Raw genomic sequence first — 23716 nt, forward strand, 5'->3', positions numbered from 1 at the left:
CATTTCCTAATCCTTGCTGGTCCTGGCAAACCAACTGCATGACCTGAACATTTTAATGTCACACATTTGCCTCATAGCACTTTCTGAAAACTAAACGCAGTAATTATGTCTCCTTTCACTGACCTGAGGTACCTGTTTATAAAGAAATCTGGTAATTGTCAAACTATCAGTTCTTATGCAAAGTTCTTGTATAAGATAGATGCCGTCTCCAAATCCTGTAATTACAGTTAGAGAAGTATATCAAATATAGAAATGACCCATTCATTAAGTATTTTTTTCTTATCTGTGAGCTATAGGAACACAAACTGCAACCATAACACCAGCTAACATAGTAGATGTAATCTCCTGCTTATAGATATAAGCATAACTACTCAAACCCAAAAGGGACCCTTGATTTCAGCAATTTTGTTGAAGATCAACAAGCCAGCCAGTTCTATACCAGAAATTTCTGAGTATCAGCACCTGTAGTCTCCTGGCAACTCCAGATGGACCGACATTTAAATTTTAGAGGGAAATTTGTACATTCTGAACCTGACTTGAGTTTCAGTCTCTTTATGAATGAGTTTTAAATGGGGGAAAAAAAAAAAAAAAAAAAAAGAAAAAAGTTATTTTTTAAATAAACCTTGAAAACTTATTTCCCTTACAGGCCAGTCACAGGTGTAGATTTCAAATTTAGAGTTGATGGGTCACATTGAAATTGTAACTTCTTTGTTTGATGAAAAGATACAGATGTGAATGACAGTATGAATCTCCTTCATTCCTTTTATTCCATTCTTTCCCCATCCATTGTTTACAATATATGATGCTTACATGAGGAAGTTACTTGGCTTCAGTGCTTTCTGTCCTCTTCATCTAGACAAATTCTGACTTCTAGTCAAAAACAGTCTTCATATTCAGACCACCTATATATCAACATTTTGTAATACATATGCCAAGCACACCAGTTCTGATGGGGATTCCAGTGGAAAGTCTCTAAGCTGAAGGAAACCTCTACTGAAGATTCTACTCTATCATCTCACTCAGCATCATTTCTAAAACCAAAATTTTAATTCCAAAAAAGAAAGAAAAGCAAGCAAACAAAAAAAACCACCAACAAACATGGATGCAGCTGCCATTTTTCCCAGATTAGACACGACATCTGGGTTAGTTGTTTGTTTGTTTGTTTTTTTATTCCTTTTGCTTCCCTCCCTCCTCTATTTTCCCCAGACACATCTGTATCAGCTCTGATATCCTCATAAAATTACAGCTCTTGTAATTAAACTCCTTAACGAATACTTCTTCATATCCAGTTCAAAGTTAGAATGCAATGTCACTGTGAGCTATTAAATGCTTCTACTCCTCCCTAGAAAAGTATATATATGAGAGGCAGCTGAACTTACTCTATTATGTGCAGTTTTTTAAAGAATGCAGGATGAAAGGTGCTATATAAATGTAAGATACAGTTTTCCATAGTCCAATATCTTAGTGATTTGCTGTAATTAGTGTAAGCACTGTTTAACATAAATCAGAGCTTTGCATTCAACATTTCAAATGCAACATCTTGACAAGATGTAGATTATTTTATGTTGGACATAAAAAGCAGTCTGTAGTAAAAAATTGTAATGATGGCCTGAAGAAGCTTTGAAATCAATAGATGACAAGTTACTGAAATTGGGGAGGCCTGACCTACTCTGCTAAAAACAGCCAGTACATCAGATATGTTTGGTTTTATTTGACTTTAAATTTCTTTCAATTGTTTCATTTCTAGTGAGTTCTGAGTTCTTTAAATGTTAAATGATTTTGTTGGTATTGTTCTGGTTGCTTTTTGAATCTAACTCTGCTTTTGTTTTTGTTGTATAAGACATGATCAATGTTTAAACTAGAGAGAAACACTAGGAGAGCAGAATAGTCTTAGCACTGCTGGATATTCAAGCCTGTGATTTATTTGCAATGTACTTCAATTATTAAAAATAGACAGTATTTTTATATCTTTCAATTCTGCCCTACACCAAATCACAAAAGCCAGATATTTTCTATTAGTGTTTGATAACATGTGGTTACTAAGGCCATATAAAAAAAAAAAAAGGACACAGTTTTAGTATAAACTATGATTAATTTTTATTAGGATGATACATTTATATATTATAAACTGACAATTTATTTGTAGATTTTTTTTTCCCCTGCAAGTTTAGTAGTTTCTCTTGGTGCAGAATGCAGAATTGTATATGAGATATTTGAGTGTCTAAAACGATGTATGATAAATGAAGTAGCATGCTACTTATACGCTTATCATGTTCCCTGACTAGCAACAGGTTCAGCAAAGGGCACAGCCAGTAAATGAAATTTTCCACCAGGACAATATATCATCACAAGAAATGTATGCGTTGGAAACTTACAAGCTTGCTCGAGATGCGGACAAGGTGTGAAATGGTAAAAAATGAAAAGCAGAAGCAGCATATAGTAAATTTCAAATTCAGCTGTATTTCCATATTGGCTGAGCCTGGCGCTTTAACTGTTTGAAGTCATGCAGTTTAGAAAATAAAAAACACATACACAAAAATTTAGCCCAGTTTTAATGTTAGAATAAACTTCCTTCATTAGGTATCTTATACTTCTTTGGAGAAAAGAAACCATAGAGCATTTAGTGAGAATATTTTTTAAATCTCCTTCAAAGTCCAAAGACAAAGCAACCTCTTTACGTGCATATTTCTTCCTCAGACTTACAGGTAAAAAATCTGCTCCAGGAAACATTTATCATAATTTTCAACACTCTGTGGAGAGCACTAATTAAAAATAATAATAAAATAAACAGAAATAGCAATAATAATAATAAAGAATGTTATCTGTATATTTCTCAGTGGAATTTGGTTTGTTTACAAAAATGTTTCATAATAGAAATTTCTGGCATATAACCATGGAATCCTAATCCTATTTTCTTGCAAGATACAAGGTACACCAAGGAGAAACTTCTTGGCATTCTGGTGCTAGGTGGAATGACAACTAAAAGTACATTCAGACAGCCTTTTTTTTATGGCTGTACAGCCTCACTGAAGAGAGATTAGCACTGGAAAAGCTGGTGACATTTTGGAATTCTATCTGAAAGAAGCTTCTGATATGTCTTGAAATTTGTTACGCTGCTAGAAATCTAGCATAATGACTGGTTTGTCACTTATGTATTATGGTAGCAGTTGTATTTAAAAGCCTTAACAATTTCATAAACTGAGTAACAAATCCTTCTTCCTTCTTGCATTCTTACTGGCTAAAATGCACCTTTGGTGAGATTTGGCTGACACAGTTTTACTACACACAGTAATTTCAGAACCAATTATGGCCTCTCTTTGGGCCATAATGTCTTGCTATTGCATTTTTTTTATTTTTCTACCAGAAAAATCTCCTGCTCTTATCTTTCTGCATCTCACTTCCCAACCTTTCTCCCACATCCCACTCAAAACACACAAAAAAATATGTTTACAATCACATTCAATGATTAATTTCATAAATGTTGCTTCCTGCCAACAAATGTTGTGACAGACATCTTGTTTCCATGGGTTGAATTACTGCCACCCTATTCCAAAGATGTTAGTGATGACAAAGTTCTTGCGAGTCACAAAGAGGCATATGTGCAAAAGGGAATATTCATTTTCACAAACCAGAAGTAGCTCCTCATCTGGATGTTGAAAGACTTGCTCTGTACCCCCTCTAACTTGCATGGCCTTTCCTAAAAGCAGAGCTGATGAGATTTAGCTAAGCATTTTGACTGGAGATCAGGAAAGACCCTCTGATGCACCATGCTATCAGAGAAAATCTTTCTCACATTTTCAGGCTGTCTCTCTCATGTGCCAAGACTTCTTTTCACATTTTTGCTTAATCCCAGGCTTATCCAATTAATGTTCATTGACTTTGGGCTTAATATTTTTGTGTCTCACATCCTATTTGGATTTACCATTTCTCTGTCCATCTTAAATCCAGACTTAATTTTCACTTTGTGATTTTCTCTGACACTTTTCCTTATGATGCTAATTTGGAAAGAAATATTTATTTCCTGCTTACATAGTCAGCTCTCCTTTGAGGCACAATGTATAAAATGCTAAAAAAAAAACAAAAGACAGCAAGAGCTCTTTTAGGTCTAAATAGATAGAATATAAGAAAGTTCATGCTTTTTGTAGAACATGAGGCTAGACCTTTTCTAGCCATAGTCCTGTGAAATTTAGTTCTGACTTCCTAGTTTCAACAATATCAGTCTAGGAACTCTCTAAGTGAAACTCATCTTTTTGTGACTTAGAGGGAAATAGAGACAAAGGATCTTGCTGCAAGGCAGCAGTCTGTGTCCTTTGTACTCTGGCCACAAGTCTCACAATCTTTCACATTTGGAATAAAAAACTAATTTGCTTGTTTGATGTCAAACTTCAGGGGTTTTTGCACTGTCTGGTTAACTTTGTCACTTAGCTATGACCATTGTCTTCCAGGTGCAGGCTCACTCTCAGCACTGACATGAGGAGATCCCATGGGATCTACTACCTTTTTCAGAGTGTCAGTATCTCCTGCGCGCATTCTTTGTGCCACTGTCTGAATTCCAATGCTCAGGCACTGCTCCGTAGTTCTGAAAGCTAAGCTCTCTTATTCACTTGCAAAGTATTAATTCCCTATTCCTTCCTTGTTGTTCATAACATCCACCTTTTTGGACAACTGGCATATTTCTGGAATGTCATTTGTTTTATACTGCCCTTGTTGGGTGGTTTGCAATTTCCATGAACAGTATCTTCCACTGAGTTTCTGTTCTTTCCCACAAAATATTCTGTTGGTCAGGATTCTTTTCTTGTTCTACAACATTTTGGGATTCTTTTAACTTACTAAGTTGACATTAACATCCTTGAAACATTCTGTATTATCACAACAAAATGTAAATGTAGTTCATTTTCTTCCTGCCTTACAGAGAATAATCAGATCTGCAGATAGCCCTGATATTATCCTTTTTATTCCCCACCCTTCCCATGGGTGTAAGTGAAGATAAAGACAATTGAGCTTCATTGCTACTGCCATGGCATAATGCAACATGAACTGCTTAAAATGCTTACAAATTTTTAACATGCTCTCAGAGATAAAATCTTTTGGAAGGACTATAAGTACTAATGAACTTAGTTGACAAAGGAATATGTTTCTTTAACTGTTTTGCACATTTTCACTCTGCTATTTCAATGTTTGTTCTTGCTTCAAAGTGCTGTACAGATTCTATATTTATATTCTGGGTTGTAGGTTCAAAGCACAGTTTTTTCCAATTCTTTGAATATTCCATAGATTTTTCTATAAGAATTTTTTTTGTCTACCTAATGACTAGGACATTTGTCAACTAACAGCTTAACAGTTTAGACCAGAACATCTCGCATTAGCACTAAAAACCTCTCTTGCTCATTTGGAGGGCTGTGGAAAAGCATCAGAATGAATGCAAAATGAATTTATGAGGAGATCTAACTTTATGATCTTTTCTAACTCCCTGAAGACATATGAGGAATCATCAACTACCTAGACTTACAATATTACATTATTACCTTGAAATATTTTATTGTTAGTGATGTTGCTTTTTTTTTTTTTTTTTTAAAAAAAAAAAAAAAAAAAAAAAGGCTCCAATGTGGGGCAGTGCTTTGTTTTGTGTTGTTCCATCTGATCAAAGGCCACGGACTTATATTCTGAAGTATATTAATAATCCTTTCCCTCACAGACTGAAAGAACAAGAGAAATACAGCTCTCCTTCCACTGTCAATGAACGTAATTAACATTGTTAATGAACATAATCTTGATTTTACTATAATTGTTTGGTTGCTATTTTGACACCGGTCAACTATTGGTTTTAATGATACAAAAACAAGAATTGTCACTGATATTGTCCCTTAGAATATGGCTAGATTATATGTCATGAATTTATGGATATTACTGGTCTTGTATACTTTATTGCACAAAAGGGAGAAAAGAGAGACAAAGAGGAAGAACAGAACAGCCAAATGAATTAAACCCATTCTTCTATGTAAAATAAACTTTCCCATGTTTAAAAGCCTACAAAAATGAAATTATGTCAATATAGATTTGGTACCATTTTAAATTAACTTCAGCAGAAACAGAGTCCACTTAACTAGGGTCAGGAGGAAAGACAATGGAAAAAAATTGGCTTTTGTGGTTCATTTGAAGGACAGCCCCAGACGTAAAACCTGCTGATTGGAAGTGCTATAAGGCTGAGGTTACATGAAGTTAATATTAACTTTACAAATCAAGAACTTTATGATGAAATGGATCTCTTCATTCGAAAATCCCCAACCGCTATTCAGTGCTTTGTGGTCTGTGGAGACGTTATCTGATCGTTCAGTGATGTACTTGTGGTTTGTAAAAATGGGGACCCTAAAGATCATCAGAGCCCAAGTCTGTTCCCTGGGGCCTTTTTACTCTGCTGACACGTACTGAAAATCTACCAGCAATACATTCTCTAGAGCAGCAATCATTAACTCATTCAAAGTCACAGGCACAAGGGTCTTGGGTTAGCAGCTATTAATTAGTGTAATTATTCCCTGGATGACAATTACTGACTGCAGGATCCACTTAACATCTATTCTCAAATCTTGTCTTTCTGCAATGCTAATGTTTCTAATAGGTTCATTTACCTCCATTTACTGATTATACTCACTATGGTATATTGTTTCAGATGGACAGGACGGAAAGCCAATACCTAATATTGACCTTTTTAGTATCCTGTGATTAGAAAGGCTGCTCTACCATTACTAGCCACATCATTCTATTGAAAAACATATATACTGTTTATGATAGATCTGTGATATTTCACCTCTTACAAACAGGCTTACAAAATTAATTTCCTGAAAAATGATGTGTTTTAAACTACTTTCCTCAGTAATGCAGTTGTACACACTAATATGTTGCAGTATGAGTTGCACAATGTGACTAAGACTATGTCAGCTAGCAGTGATATGCACATAGTGCAACTTTAACCATTTTCTCCAACTTTGTTAGAAACAAAGAAAAACAAAACAAAACAACCTCAAACAAACAAAACAAAACAAAAAAGAAAGGAGGTAAAAAGAAGAGATATAAGTCTATAATCTGTGCTTTCTGGCAGTGTCCAAGTATTGCATGGTGCTAAGACACACTGAAATCCTTTAGAGTTCAAATAAAGTAGAATGCTTATAATGCACTTAAATCAGACTGATATATTTGCTAAAGGAACAGAGAAAAATAAATTGTATTAAGTCGAGTTTCACCTGTTTCAGGAATCTAACACACCTCTTCTGTGAAAGGGAAGACAATGTCCAGAACAAACAAGATTTTGATAGGACAGAAAGCTAATTTATTTAATAACAGAAGGAAATATGCCTTTGATGGAAAGATTTTTCTCTAAGTATTGAAAATTGGATGTCTTTGAAATCCATGATGGAACTAATTTCACCAAATGCTTTAATAGATCTTCCTGATTCCATAGAATATGAATCTTTTGCCAGATCATAGCCTTACATTTCAAACCGCATAAACTAGGATAAATCAGAAGTTGTCATATATGGAGACTGAAGGAAGAGGAAGGTTATCTGTTAGGAGTTCCTCTTTCTAATACCAATAAAGTCTGGATTATTGAAACAGGAGGAAGACTTTCTATTACAGAAACAGGAGAAGAGTGTAGGGAGTATGGCATCATGCTATGCTGATATGTTTCCCTTCATTCTCCAAGAAGTTGACAGCAAAAGCAATCAAGAATGTCATACACTGAGCGTCAGAGTTTAAAAGGAATAGAGGAATAAAAGCATACGTGGCAGTATGTTTTCTGAAGAAGCTTCAATTCATTCCTCTCACTATGCTGATGACTCATAAATTAAAAGAGAAAATAATTTTAAATTTGTGTTAATATATAGTTTCAGAGTGGTAACATTTGTTCCTTTAGTATATATTTTAATGAGTCTCCTGGACAGCACCTCAACTATGCAGGAGTAAGTGGAAGCAGCACTGTTGCTTTTAAATGTGCTGTTAGATTGTATTTGTGAGCATTTGATGTTCTTCTTTAATAACCCCAAATAAAAGGCTGAATGAATTCAACAACAGTAGCTGAAAAAAGTGCAATGAGTCATATTATAGGAAAATGGAGAAAAGGATACAGGACTCTCCACTGAACACAATCCTATATTGTAGGCAATCTGTGATAACACCCTTTTCATTTCAGTTCAGTCCCATAAAATTACCACTAACATTACAACTCATGCAGAACACAGATAAATGTAAAAATGTCACAGAATTCTTCCAGATGGGACTTTTAGTTCCACTAGATCACCATCTACTTTTTTACTTGTCTAATATTTCATTACAACCTTCCATAAGTTAATTTTCTTTCCACTGACCATGTAAATCACAAATCAATTTTCATTTAAAATGCCTGACTACAGATTGCTCCTGAAAGCTCAAAGCATATGCTTCAGTGAGCTCTCCAACATTCTTAATGCACATTAGAAAAATGTTGTGGTTTTTTAAAAATCTTTTTAAAGGAATTAATTTTACATTAAAGTCTGGCATGAGACCCAAGTATTGGTACTCCCCCCTTCCATCTTCTACCCCCCATCTTTAAAAAGCAGGTGCATTTTTTAAATGTAGCTGCATGTAGAAATAAATGTCTTTCATGATAATGATATTTGTTCCTAAATCAAAAATTCAGGCAGGAATATAAACTGCTTTAAATTTTCAGAAAGTAGATATGATTACTTAATCCCAAACCCCTACTGCAATCGTGTTCTTCTCTAGGGGAAAGAAGACAGAAAAGAAAGAAAGGGAGGGAAACCATTCATGGCCCAGTCATTGACTGTGGTTACTTAAATCATTCTTTTTCTCATGTTCTAACAGAGCATTTATATAACTCAAGGAATGGGCTAAAATATATGGTTGAATATTATTACTAACTTTACTCTTGGAAGCAGCTACCCCAAAAACAGTGAGATATGCCTGTGAGAAAAGCAAGATTCAGCCTTTAAAACAATCTATAAGAAATTCTTTACATGAATGCCCAGTAAAGATCCTAAAATGGTATGCTCTGAAATGTTATTTTCTTATGTTAATTTAAACACAGCACTCTCCCCCTACAAATCCATAGGCGTAAGTTTGGCAGGACTGGACATAGGAATGGTTTCTATGGCTGTCTTTGCTACTGTCCTACTCAGAAACATCAGACAGTCATTTCACTACTCTGTGCCTCAGTTTTCTCTTTACTAAACAGTGAACATTAAAGTGACCCTTTTAAATAATTAATAGGACCACTTAAACTACTACCTAAGCTAACACATGCATAAGCATTTGCTGAATCAGTAAGAGAAAGGACTGATCATCTGGTCATTTTACTCTCTATATGGTAGACTATGTTTCCTCACACCAGGAATTTCTGTGCTGTTTAATTTCAAAATGTTTGCATATGTTCCTGTTGCTAGAGAACCTCAGCATCAAACCTTGAAGGACAAATACACCAACAGAGCAACTTGGTGTTATGGGAGAAGGAAGGGCACTATCTTCTCTTGGAACATGCTGGAATTATAATCCTTTCTAATGGCATGATCCCAAATCAATGAAGTCTAATGAAATGATGAATCCAAATGAAGAGAAGAACATGGTTCCTCTAAGTCTCTTTCCTCCTCTGAACTCATATGCAAGCCTACCTTTCAATTTGCTGTCTCTCTTTTCCTCTACTCACCTGGCACATCCATATCTAACATATCTCCCTCCAGCTTTGGGATTGTCCTTCTATCTCTGAAGTTCTCTTGCATGCCGTTTTGCATCACTCTATCACAGCTCTTAGGCAAGACAGTAGAGCTTTGAATCCCAACTTCTTGAAGCACTCTGACATTGGGATTCTAGCTTGGGGGTGATGGAGAGGGTGTCAGTTTAAATAAGACTGAGTGCTCATGACAATTGAAAGTAGCTCTGCATTAAGTGGGGCTCTTTCTCATAATGCAATGTGTCAGTGCTGAACAATGAAATGGGGGAAGGGAAAGGCTCTTGAACAGTCTCTGTAAATAGGGTCTTGCCAAACTATTTGCAGGTTATAGTCAGCCAAACCTTGAGGGTCTTCACATTGTTTTTTTTAAAACTCAAACTCCCAAATGTCAACGGGGCCTCAAGCAGCACATCTCATGTGAATCTGCCTCACTAAAACTCAATGTTGAGAGCCTCCGGAATTGGCTTTGTGCTGCCATATCACAATCACCACTTAGAGATGACCACTTGTAACAATGATGTGGGGTTACTTTAGGTATTAGGTGTGGGTGAAAATGTTTACTTTCATAGAATCATAGAATCATAGAATATCCTGAGTTGGAAGGGACCCTTAAGGATCATCAAGTCCAACTCTTGACACCGCACAGGTCTACCCAAAAGTTCAGACCATGTGCCTAAGTTCACAGTCCAATCTCTTCTTAAATTCAGACAGGCTCGGTGCAGTGACCACTTCCCTGGGGAGCCTGTTCCAGTGTGCAACCACCCTCTCTGTGAAGAACCCCCTCCTGACGTCCAGCTTAAATTTCCCCTGCCTCAGCTTAACCCCGTTCCCGTGGGTCCTGTCACTAGTGTTAATGGAGAAAAGGTCTCCTGCCTCTTGACAACCCCTTACGAGGAAGTTGTAGACTGTGATGAGGTCTCCCCTCAGCCTCCTCTTCTCCAGGCTGAACAGGCCCAGTGACCTCAGCCGTTCCTCGTACGTCTTCCCCTCAAGGCCTTTCACCATCTTCGTAGCCCTCCTCTGGACACTTTCCAACAGTTTCATGTCCTTTTTATACTGTGGTGCCCAGAACTGCACACAGTACTCGAGGTGAGGCCGCACCAGCGCAGAGTAGAGCGGGACAATCACCTCCCTTGACCTACTAGCGATGCCATGCTTGATGCACCCCAGGATACGATTGGCCCTCCTGGCTGCCAGGGCACACTGCTGGCTCATATTCAACTTGCTGTCTACCACGACCCCCAGATCCCTCTCTTCTAGGCTGCTCTCCAGCGTCTCATCGCCCAGTCTGTACGTGCAGCCAGGGTTTCCCCGTCCCAGGTGCAGGACCCGGCACTTGCTCTTATTGAACTTCATGCGGTTGGTGATCGCCCAGCTCTCCAACCTGTCCAGATCCCTCTGCAAGGCCTTTACGCCCTCATTCGAGTCCACAACTCCTCCAAGTTTGGTGTCATCAGCAAACTTGCTCAAAATACCCTCTATTCCTACATCCAGATCGTTTATAAAAATATTGAAAAGTACCGGCCCTAAAATGGAGCCTTGAGGGACCCCACTGGTGACCGCCCGCCAGCCTGACGCAGCTCCATTTACCATAACCCTTTGGGCCCTGCCCGTTAGCCAATTGCTTCCTTATTTAGAATTGCTTCCTACTTTGCTTCCTTATTTAGAGAAAACCCAAAACACATGTATTAATAGTAAGCGGAATCCTTATGGAGCAATGAACACAACCTGTCTAGTCCTCTATTAAGACTTCTACAGTTAATTACTTTAGCTTAAAAAAAGAGAGTAATTGGGTTATCTAACCTATTCAGTAAAATGCCCACAGAAATATTTAATGTGGGAGATGCCTAGGACCTAGTTCAATTGGGTGGCTATCTTACTTCTTTAAGTCTTTATTTTCCATTTGCCTTGCTAGCCAGAAGGCTGTGCTCTTTTTTTTTTTTTTTCCAAACAAACTCCTCACTTTTCTTTTTATTTTTCTCTCATATTTCTTTTATGTATTTTTTGTATTTTTGTTCAGTTAGCAATGTATTGGCAAATGCATGATCAAGGGGTATGCAACCAAAGAGGCATCTCAATTACTGTGGCCAGAAAGCACATTAGACACTTGAGCATCTTTCCATTAACTAGATCCTCTGTCTCTTTATATCACTTTGTGAAATGGTTCTCAGGAGGAGTTTCTCTTCCAGAGCTTACGGACTAGAAGCTCTTGGATGAGACTGAAGTTTAACAGGGCCAGTATAATTAGATCCACCTGCTCACAAGTAGAAGTTGGGATGTGAAAAAGAAAAATCTGAAGGCATTTTAGTAAGAAAAGGAAAGACTTCTCTCTAAAACACATTCACTCTACTGAGAATCTTTTCAATCACCTGTGTTTTCATGAATTGTTAGTACTTCTAGGTGAGACTAATATCCATACACAAAACTTGGTATTTGGGAAGCCTTTGATTCCGCTGTAAATCACATTCTTCTAGCAAGTACAGATCAGAACTTCAGATTTAGATGTTTACAGGCTTATTTCAATGCCTATGAATAGCTTTATATGCATATACATCTAGGCATTCCATTTTCAGCTTTTTACCTAAAATTACTAAGCAGAACATTACAGCTACCTGGTAGCTAAAATCAGAGCTGCCAAGTAAAGCTTAACTCTGCTGGTGCTGATGGCAGAGTTATTTATTACATGAGCCACATAACCCTCCAACATGGGGACTCAGTGCTCTAATGTAAGCCTCCACCTAAATAACATTGTTCTGAATCATCAGCAATGGAAGATGTGTTTTCATTGCAAGTACCAGTCATCAGTTACTTCTTCTACTACTTTCTGAACCACTAATACAGGTTTTATGGCTATGTGAATATTAGCTAGAGGTGCAGCATGAGTGGGTCACTAGATGGAGAAAGTTGATTTGGAATCCCTTTATCCTCTTCTACTTGCATTTTAGGGTTTTTGCATTGTTCTGTAGTTACTCTGGTTTCTTGCACTGAATGTATTCTTCTTGAAACTGTCCAAAGGGCCAACTGTTGGTTTGGACCTTTGTGCCTCCACCTGGCTCTGGAATACTATTGCCGTGTTCCTGGAACAGAGCTGCTAGTCTAGTTTCCTCCAAAATAAATCTGGTCTAAACACCTCAAACTAACATGAGGCAAATGGTGAAAAAAGGGGGATTCATTTCACATATGTAATACTGCTCTACACCAAAACACTTCAGTTGATGCAGCCTACTATACAGTAAGATTTATTTTATAAACAATGGCTTACTTCCTGCCTTCCTACACCACTTAAAACAAAAAAAACAACAAACTTTTCCCTTATTAATACAGGCAAGTTTAGGTTTCTCAACCTCGATTTCTAATCTCCACCATGCCATTTGTGAAATGCATGATCAGAAGACAAAGATAATATAAGTGGAATGTGACTGTGTATAAATTGCTCTGTATTGGCAATCTCATCCCATTCTGTTATTTACTTTTCTCCAAGTAAGATAATTCTATTTGTATAGGTATAGGTATAGCTATAGATTAGATGTTACATTACAAAGCCACAAGAGTTCCTGATCTTGTTAACATGATGGTTGTCATAGATTGTTTTGTTTTGCATGAGCAAGAGCTCATTACTGAGAGCCCTTGTCATTCCCATCGACTTATGTCTTCTTAATGAACCATTTCTGAAATGAATGGCAGGACATATACATTTCAATTCAAACTCCTTTGCTCCCACTGAATTCAATGAGACTTCAGGACAAAGGAAGCTTTATAGTTTGTATTTTTACAGGTACACCATCCTTCTTCTTCAGTACCCTTTTAAGGAGGATCAACAGTGATTTTCAAATCATTTTGCTTTCAGAAATTATTACAGCTGGTCTATTTGGCTACCCTCTGTACTAGGTTACTTACACAGTTACAATCTCTCAGGATCAAAAGATGCTGTAATTCTTTGTATTCCTTGCAGTACAGTAGGATACTATAAGGCAGATAGACAAACCTCACCCTGTCCCAGTTAGCCAGAATGGATATAGTTTGCTGTGCAGAAGAGGTGAACTGAAACCAAGTCTCACTGCTGGAGAGGGTAATAGCAGCACTGTGTTTGCATCAGTCCCCTGCCAGGCAGTCCATAGACTGACACTGATGGTTGCTCTGGAGGGAGTCACTTACCCTCCAAGCTAGAGGTAAGACGCCAGATAAGCAGTAGCCTGTAAAAAGGGATTAAAAGAAGAGAGAAAACCAGGGGGAAAGATTAAGATAATTTACCCTTTTATATTGTATCCAACATAAATCCCATTGTCAGTATCTATTGTTCAAGTACCTGACAAACTTCTGTTTCTATCCTCTCCATAAAAGCCTCCATCATATGGAAAGTTGCATACCTTTCATGGTTTTATAATAAACTGGAAGTGAGTAACAGTGTGATATCAAAGGAAATAAAACTCCACTTGCTATTGCTGCTGGGGTTGCCTTCTGAATGTGGCTTATACAATATTTCATCTGTGCTGACACCTTTCACTCTCAATTATTTGGCTGCTGTCAAAACAAATCAATCAAATTATAGCACAGTGTCTTCATGTTACCATTCCACTGCAAGTTAGCTGCGTTAGCTTTGAAATATATGGAAGTATAAAATTTATCTCTATTATTTATTTAATACAACTTTCTCCCTTGTGAGTTATCTTACAAACATAGCAAACTCAAATTATCTGATGTTAAATGTTGAATATATATAAATACCACTAAGAAATTGTAAAATAATGGCACTCATGGGAATATAAATGCTTAAAGATCCACTTGATAAGTCTTGCACTTACAACCAATGATATTCTTCTGACATATGGAAAAAATAGTATATGTTTTTAATTTTGGTTGCAACTGGCCAAGGTTCTCATATTAGATAAATGCAATTTCATAAGATATAACTTTGAACTACCAGTCCTTTTAAAGCAGGGTAAAACAAAGATTTAAAGAACTGATTTTGTTACCAGTAAAATGAAGGTGGGGTGAGCTGAGTATTTTTTAAACATGCTACAGTGCTGGGAGGGGAGTATTGTCTTCCTTTATAGCTCAAAAGCATTTATTTGGGAAAGGAAAGGCTAAAATCTCAAAGAGAGACACTGAAAGTGATTGCTTTGTTCAGGTTGCTAGACTTAGAGTTTTCGGAGAACACATACAGAATTTGTTCTCGAGAGTTTTTAACCTTTTAAAAATAAATAAAATAAAGGAATCAACTTACAGCTTGCCAATAAGTGAATTTCCTGAAAATGTACTACTATCATTTCCTTGCTTTTTAGACAGGATTCATGTCCTGTTATAGCTGCATCTGCTAACATACAGGAACCCAATATAGTGGGAAAATTACAACAGGTTTACCACCACTAGCCATTTACCTCTTCTTCATCTATTACTGCTGATATAATGGGAAATCAGTTGCACAGTATAAAATACATTCAGGAATATTTGGATTGTGAATAACTTTAAAAACCAAGGTGGTATATACAGGATTGACAGGAACAACCAGCACTGGATAAGGAAAGAGACTACAGAAATAGTATCTGAGAAAAGAAAAGGGAAAGACATTGAAGGGTCAGATTCTGTAAATCCAAAGCATCAGCATCAACTTGAACAGAATTATATAATGGAATTGAGATGAGAAGCTTGTTTTTATGCCGAAGATTTCTTTTTCACACTGTATAGTCTATCCTAACAAAATATAACAACTAAATGAAAGAAGAGTCTGTAGAATATGTCAAATATAAAGCTTAGTAAATACAAAAGAATTATTTATCTTAAAATAAATAAGCAAATAAATACAAGAAAGGCAATAGATTTAGAATCCACACTGTGATGAATCTTACTAGCCTTGGTGAAAATTTACAATCCATCTGTTGGCTGGAAAGCAGGTCCCAAATAAGGAAAATTCACCTTACTATTCCAGAAAATGAATTTACTAACGGGCCTAGCCCCTAGTCTGTTTTAGGTCTATGAACCAGAACAAAATTTAAGAATTAAAAGTACAATTAACCAAGATCTAGCTGCATCTGAGGACATTTAACAGTAGGGATTTAAAGCCACTTTTGTAGGAAAGCAGAGCACTAACAATCAGCACATTCACTTACAGGTGGTAAAAGAGTTGTAGAAAATGTGTCAATTGTTTGCCCTCACATAAGATGTCTAGGGTGGAACAGAACACAGGTCTTGCGACTCTGCTCTGTCTGTCAGAGCATGTGTAAAGACGAAAAGTTTCAGGAATGAAGCTTCAGGGATTGGTAGCGAAATGAGACTGGAGCAAGAAGACCTCCATGGGTAGAGGATTCTATCAAAAGTACATAAGATCACATGGAGATCTGGGGACAAGAAAAGCCAAGCAAGTTTCACTTTCATAATTTCTGATTTCTCATCTATTTTCTCAGATGACAAGTGATACAGCAAAATGACAAGGTCTACAGTTGTGCCAGGGAAGGTTTAGATTGGTTATGAGAAAGAACTTCTTCATGGAGAGGGTGGTCAAATATCAGAACAGGCTGCCTGGGGAAGTGGTGGAGTCCCCATACCTGCAGGCATTTAGGAGACATGCAGATGTGACATTAAGGGACATGGCTGAGTGATGGAACTTGGTAGGTCAGACTGATGGTTGTACTTGATAATCTTGAAGGTCTTTTCTAACCAAAAAGATTCTATGATTCTGTGATGTCACCAGACAGGCCCTGTTTCCATTCTAAACCAATCTGAGTGGCAGGCAGAAACTTTTGACAAAAAAGAAAAAGATACTATAAAAAGTTTCAAAATGCATAATCTTTAAGACTCTGATAAGAAAGTCACAAGATATTTTCAGAACTTACTATGACAATAAAAACAAACAAAACAAAACACACACACAAAAAAAGAGTTCTGTGGTTCTGCAGACTTCAAATAAATTTCATTTAAAAAATCGGCTTCCAGGGGGTTAACATGTATGGTCCATGGATTCAAAATTTACACTATTAAAAATGCCTGAAAACCCAGTTGGTCAATAAAGACTTTGTTGTTTTTGCAAGTCCCTAAATATATATGTGCTTGATTAGAATCTCACTGGTCTATCAGGAACATGAGTTTTTATCCAGGGAGTTTTAAAACATGAATCATAGGGATTTTATTAATACAAACACCATAGGAAAACAAAGGAAATTAAACCACAAAGACTATAAATGTCTGATTTAAATCCACCAAGGCAAGGAAATTAAGAGTGAAGGCTGCAAATCCATCCTGGTAATCCTTCTGTAACCCACTGTATTGCAGTTAGGAGCCGGATCAGCCTATGAGTCATATATGCATATACCATATGGATGTACCTATCTATTTGCATGTGATCCACCAGTGCATGTAGCCTGTATGCTACAATGCAGAGGTGAGGAACAGAGTGACAAACACCAGCTAGGATTTTTACTTGCATTCCCAATTTTGTGGCTTTTGTAAGATTACAGTAAGTTAAGTGCTTAACATTATTGGAATGAGTTTTCTCTACATTAATTTAAATTGTCACGGTCTAAATTCAAGAAGATTAAAGGCTCCTGGAAACAGGTGCAAAGATATACTTTAAAAACAGCATTAAAATGCATCCATGTTCTGGTTGACAGAAATTTCATTTATAACCCTGCACACAGAATATTCCTGCCAGGAGCAGTATCGGTCTGAGTCAGGGCTAGAAGGATAACTCATGCTGAATAAAGGGGTGCATTCCCAGAAATACCAGTCTTCAACACCAGGCACTCCACAACTCCTAGCCTAGGGGTCATGTCTGCTAGAGGGTAGTTAACCAATAGGTTTTGGGTGGAAACTTAGGAGAGGAGCAGACCACTTCTGTCTTTCCCATCTGCTTCTTGGCATACAAGTTTGGAAACTTAGACCCTGACAAAACTTGGCTTGCAAAGTTTAAGTAGGTGTGAACACTTTGATTTCAGAACTAATTTGATCTACATCACTTCATTATTCCTCGACGATGTTGCTCCATAGCCACCAGTAGTGAAAAAACAGGCATGTTTGAGGTCTATTTTGTGTGGAAGTCAACAACAGAGCATACAAACATTAATACTACTGCATTTTAATGCCTCTGATGGTAGGCTTTTAACTTAAGGGGAAAAAAAAAATCCAAACAACGAATAGCTAACACACTGTGAGTGATCAATAAACAACTAGTAGCTAATAAAGCCCCAAACCTTTCACATTCCTTCTGTGAAGGCAACAATTTTCCACTGAACAAGACAAACAATTAACATGGGGCCACATCATTCCCACAGGAGAAGCTTTATATGGTGGCGAAAAACATCACAAATGGAAAATCAGACTATAAAGGCTCTTTCTATACTTCCTTCCAAAGGCAGCTTTTGCCTTTTTTCCTAAAAGCAAATGTTAGGCCTCCCAAACAGTGTTTCCTGGGCCAACAGGTGGAGGCACAAAACCTACATACTCCATCTTTAGGGATCTCTCTGCCTGTTACTTCAGTTCCTGTACAGCACAATTTGGAAGGAATGCAGCCGTCAGCCTGAGGAAGCCTCCTCTAGTGGCTGCTAATCCATAGGCACTCTGTGCATAACACACTATGCCTAAGGATGCCCAGATTTCTCCTATTTCTTTCCATGTACTGAGATAGGGAGATTAGCAGTTAACCCCTTCTTTGTATGAGAGAGCTCTTCCCAGTGACTGTATTATGTGCATTTGTACAGTGGTAGTGGAGGTATATTTGGTTTAAGGGCTTCACTGAAATTAATAGCGAGTGCAGCTCCTTTTCTTGGTTCTTGTCATTCTTGTTCTGGTTATGTTAGTACACTGCAGAAGTACCTGAGAATAAACTATTCCTCTAAGTGAAACATCATTTTGATTATTACTGACATTGGTGCTCATTAAAATACATAAGTGAAACACTGCCTTTCTGTAGACTCTGAAAGCTATTTCATGTTACTTGAAGGGGAATACAAATGAATAGGGACTGCATCACTTTAGTTAAAAGGAGAAAATGTTCTAAAAACTGAAATTTGGACTCTAGATCAGTAAGTGATTGAGGTTTGTAGTCTACTTCTTTTCTGTCTCTTTCTTATTTTTCATCTCTCTCTGATTTCTGATTTTTAAGGTCTGTGTACATGGGGAAATGGAGACAGAGCATGTTTACTTTATCTGCTGCACAATTAATGATACAAATCTATGTTCAGATGAAATAAGATCTAATAAATGTAAACAATACATTTTTCCCTTTTTGTTACCATTATGTCTTTACCCAACATTCATTTTGACGGATTACCCCCCCCAAAAAAAAAAAAAACAAAAAACAAAAACCAAAAAAACAACACAAAGCTTTTTAAATTTGTTCTACTGTTATCTATGTCTACTGTTACCCATATCAGTATATTTTAATGGCTGTCTTCTAGCTCTTGAGATGTTTAATACATTTCCCCTTCTATCGTATTGCAGCTAAAATACGACCTGCTGCTGTTTAAATAATGTAATTTAATGATTTCACATTTTCAGCCATGCAAGGCTTCCTTTCAGCGCTGAAGCCTTTCTCTAATGATTTGGGGAGATAGTTTGTTCTCATTTCTTTCAGAACTCAAGATTGAGAAATTCTGATTTGGAAATAAATTATTGACACTCACTTTAGGAACAGTACAAAGTGTACAGGAAATAAAACACATAAAGCTTCCATGCTATGAGCCTAGAATCTCCAACCTGTTGATTTCTTTTGAGGTTCAAATATCATTCAAGCTCTGCTATGGTGGAAAAGTCGTGACATTGTTATGTGATATAACAATGTGATATTTGGGCCAACCGTTCACAGAGAGATTCCCAAATTTATATCCATTCCCAAAATTCTTATCCACATAGCTTGTATGGCCAGCAGTGAGCTGGCAAATGACACTTGCACTAGTCCCTTCTCATTTCAAACATATACCCACTAAAAGGATAGCTAAAATAATATTAACTTTTTTAGCTAAAACTTCACTGGCTGTCATGGGAAACTGAGTAAAACAAGAGGACAATCTGAGAACAACAGCTCTTCAGCATTGGAATACATTCCCATTTCTCAGTGATTTCAACATGGACTCAAGAGGGCTAAAAATACCTTCAGAAAATAAAACAGAACAAACTCAGCCCACCCCCTTCCCAAGAAAAAAAAGTGTCTTTCTATTCAGATATACAGAAATATTACACTGATCTAGAAAAGGAAGATGGGTTTGAGGAGATAATTCTTTTCCATAAATAACAGCTTCAGGACATTATTGAATACTTTGAGATTAAGCTCTAAAAATAGTCCCTTGGACAGACCATTGAGAAGTACAAAAGCAACAACAAAACTTAGTGAAAACTGATCTGACAAAGGAGCTGCAGAAATTTAAATTATTTAGCCCAGAAAAAAAAATGTTTCCCGAAGTCAGAAAAATGTATTTTGATGAACCACTGATTGGGTGATAAAATGGAAAGCTAGCAGTGTTTTCTGTATTATTCAATACATGCCAAGAAGCAATGGACTAAAAGCAACAGGCAAAGCAACACATCATCCTACAGGGTATCTACCTCCCTTCCTGCAACCTCTCAATTGCTATTGTGATACCTCCAGATTTTTGTCTTTTAGAAAAGCACTGCTTTGCTCCAGCTGTAATTCTAGAAACGGTGAGAGCGAAACAGGTTTGTATGTGTCTGGGAATAGGAATAACAACTTTCTTGGATGGTGTTTAATCTCTTACCTTCAGTATTTTTAGTGGATTCCAATAAAAAGTTATGGTTGTTGATTTTATTTGCTTTCATCAAAAGACTGTTCATGGCAAACCAAAGTTCCATAGGTGAATCTGTGGTATGTTCAGAGATTTCTGTTTACTGTAATGCAGATGGCTTTATTTTGCCACCAGTCCCCTGGCATTTAAGTAAATTGTATTCTTTGCAAATTCCTTGTGCATATTAAATTTGCTTAATAGTAGTCGATGAAAATGTATTTTTATGTAAGTGTTCACAGCAAGAATTTACACATTGATCTTTCTTCTGTTCACACATATTTGACTTCTTTGCTCAGAGAACAGATGGGGTGCAGCAGTGTGTATGACAAATGACACAGTGTAACGAACAGAGAATAATCAAGCACATATCAAGAATAGTTTAAAAAGAAGCTTACAATCTAAACCTCTCTTCACTTACAGCAACAAAATTCCTATTGACTTAGTGGTGGATCAGACCCATACAGCAACTCAACAATTTAACAGAAAAAAAAAAAAAAAAAAAAAAAAGGAAAAAAAAATTATTTATAAGTAACTGACAACTGAAGAATAGGTAATTTCACTGAATAAGTCATACCGTAAGAGTAATTTTCATATCATTAATCACTCCATTTTACCAATGTCTTGAATTTTTAAAGGAACTCTCGTTTTCTCTTTTCAAATAGTTAATATATCTATGATTCCTATCACTGAATGTTTTTTCTCTTTCCACAAGTAAGTTATTGTTTCATCCTATCACCCTAAGGTCTCATACTTACCACCCTGAACCAGAGCTGAAAGTCCCTGAGAAGAAAATCAGCTAAATACATACACAGACAACACAAAATTTAGTGGAATTACACCCATTAAAGCATTCCATTAGATCACAGTTTTTCTGAATTCATGCATCATTCAAAAAGTCTTTAGGGAGCCTTCTCAATTACCTGGCTAGGCTAGTTTGGTATGAAGAGTTTTAGAAGTTTACTGATGAAAGAACAAAACTGGAAAAGAATGTGCTCACAGCAGCTTTGGACACCTATGTTTGACTGCACTGAAAATTTAGGGAAAGGAGATGTTACAACAAGAGAAATGAGAAAGGTTAGAAAATAGTATGAAAACATGTCCTTCTATGGACATCTATGTTGACACTGTCACTATAAGGTTTGTGACATGAAACTTTTCATGAAAGTTGATGAATATGGTCTGATTTCACACACAGGGCATGAACTACCCAAACTGCCTTGAACAGTATGAATATACCTATAAAAGTGCTGGCTACAAAATGGAACGCACACGCTATGATTATTTTTCAAATAACCATGAAACATATGGACCAGAAGTCAGTCATTTCAACAGAACTGATGATATCACACAGCTAAAGATATTCTCTAGAAAATGCATTCTCACCAAACTCTTACCTTCATTTACACATGCCTTGGGTGGGTAGTGGGCTATATAGGAAGCAAGAAAAGCTTACAACTGTGATTTAGGGCTCCTAAATTCTATATTAACAAAGTTCTTTTATTTCTTTGTGCATCAGTTCCACTTCCAAATAATGAAGGCAACGGTAATTCCTTTTGTCACCTGGATATTGCAAGTGTATATACAAAGTTGTGAGGTGCTTAGAGGAATGGGACGGGAGGGGAGAGAAGCAGACAAACAGCAAAGTAGCTAACATAGCTCATGGATGGGGAACTGCAAGTCCCTATTTGATTCCATGCTTGCATCTACCAGTTTGCCTAATAAAGTCAATGCTTGAAACAGCAGAGTTGCACCCTCTAGCTAGCAATTACATGCCTATAGCTAAACTAAAGAGCAAAGGTTTCCTGGCTTAATCCCTACTGGTTTGGTAATGCAGGGTGAATAAATGACGTAAGAACTTCACGAGCTTATGTTTATTTATACTACTACATACACTGCAGCCATAACTTGGAGCACTCTAGAGTGAAGGGATACATTTTTATAATGCCTGTTTCTTCATTAAGATTTCATCATCCACCTACGCTAAAAAGCCACTTCCCCTTCACTTTGTTATATCTGCTTTTACCCGCTCCTGTTCCTGCATTATTTTTTTAATCTTCAGTTCCCTACTTTACATGCACTCTCAAATTTTAAACAAGCAAAATTTGTGCATTAGTGTGTCCTTTTCATCTATGATTTATGAATGACAGGTTCTTTGGTGCAGCTTAATGGTATGAGAGAGACATTATTTTAAACATTAAAGTGAAAACCATTTACAACTATGATAAGAGAGGTCTGTTGACATTAAACTTTAAAACATGCACAAGGTAAAGGCAAGTAACTGCTCCAACAGGTGAGAGTACTGTGCATGTAGTTCATAAGGGAGTTTGTTCAACACATGAGCTGTCTCTCCCTTTGCTGCTTCACAACCTGTAGGATTTGGTGCTTCAAACCATTCATCAAGTAATCAATAGCAACCATAGCATAATCACCTAAAAACTACTTAGGGTGCAGTGTAGAGCATTCATGTAATAAAATTACCATTTTGTCTGTGGTAAACATTTCCTACTACTTATGACAGCAAGAAATAATAAATACATAAATAAAACAACAACAACAAAAGCAAATTGAAGGAGCTAAAGTTTTATTTTGATATTTCCTGCCCACACCTCTACTACTTCCACACTGGATAGTCACTTCTTTACCATCCTCTTCCATTAAAGCTGTACAATTCCTCTCATAGTATTTTGGCTAATTCTTATCTAACTATACTTGGTTCAGTTCTGTTCAACAGCATCTGCCTTCTGAGAAGCAACCAAGATAATTGGGACTATTAAATAAATACATCTGTATCTCGTAACATATGTGTTTCAATTGAGTACTGTTTCTCACAGCACAGAATGCTAGAGGAAAATAGGCATGCAGTGTCTCATAGAACTGCTTTTTCAGTTGGATTTTAGACCATGAGAATACAGCAAATACCTTAGTGTAGGAGTGTTGCAATGACGAACTTTTTGCTTCTGTGGTTTGGAGTCACATAACTCCTCCAAACGGCTTGGATGACAGATGGCAGAACCTTATTGATAAAGCAGATCTCCCACAGAAAATACAAGAATGCATATCCTGGGCAGTAATGGCAGCTAACTGAGGAAACTCTGATTTTATAATAAAAGGTTTTAAAAAGTGATTTTCATGCAATACTGTGCTTTTAGTTGCCTTTATTCATTCAGCTACTCTAATCAGCAATGGTGAAACAGAGTACTTGTCTTCATACTGCTATTTGAAATTTTCAACTGAACCGTGAGTAAAGAACATTGATCATTGATGACAG

The 23716-nt window shown here is 36.8% G+C and overlaps 1 protein-coding gene across 2 annotated transcripts in view; it reads right to left on the minus strand.

The window, feature by feature from the left end:
* Nucleotides 1-23716, minus strand: part of POU6F2 (POU class 6 homeobox 2) — a 308147-nt gene that overhangs the window by 165727 nt on the left and 118704 nt on the right. The gene's annotated exons all lie outside the window — the stretch shown is intronic.

Source organism: Aythya ferina (genome assembly GCF_964211825.1).
Source record: "Aythya ferina genome assembly, chromosome: 2".
Lineage (NCBI taxonomy): Eukaryota > Metazoa > Chordata > Aves > Anseriformes > Anatidae > Aythya > Aythya ferina.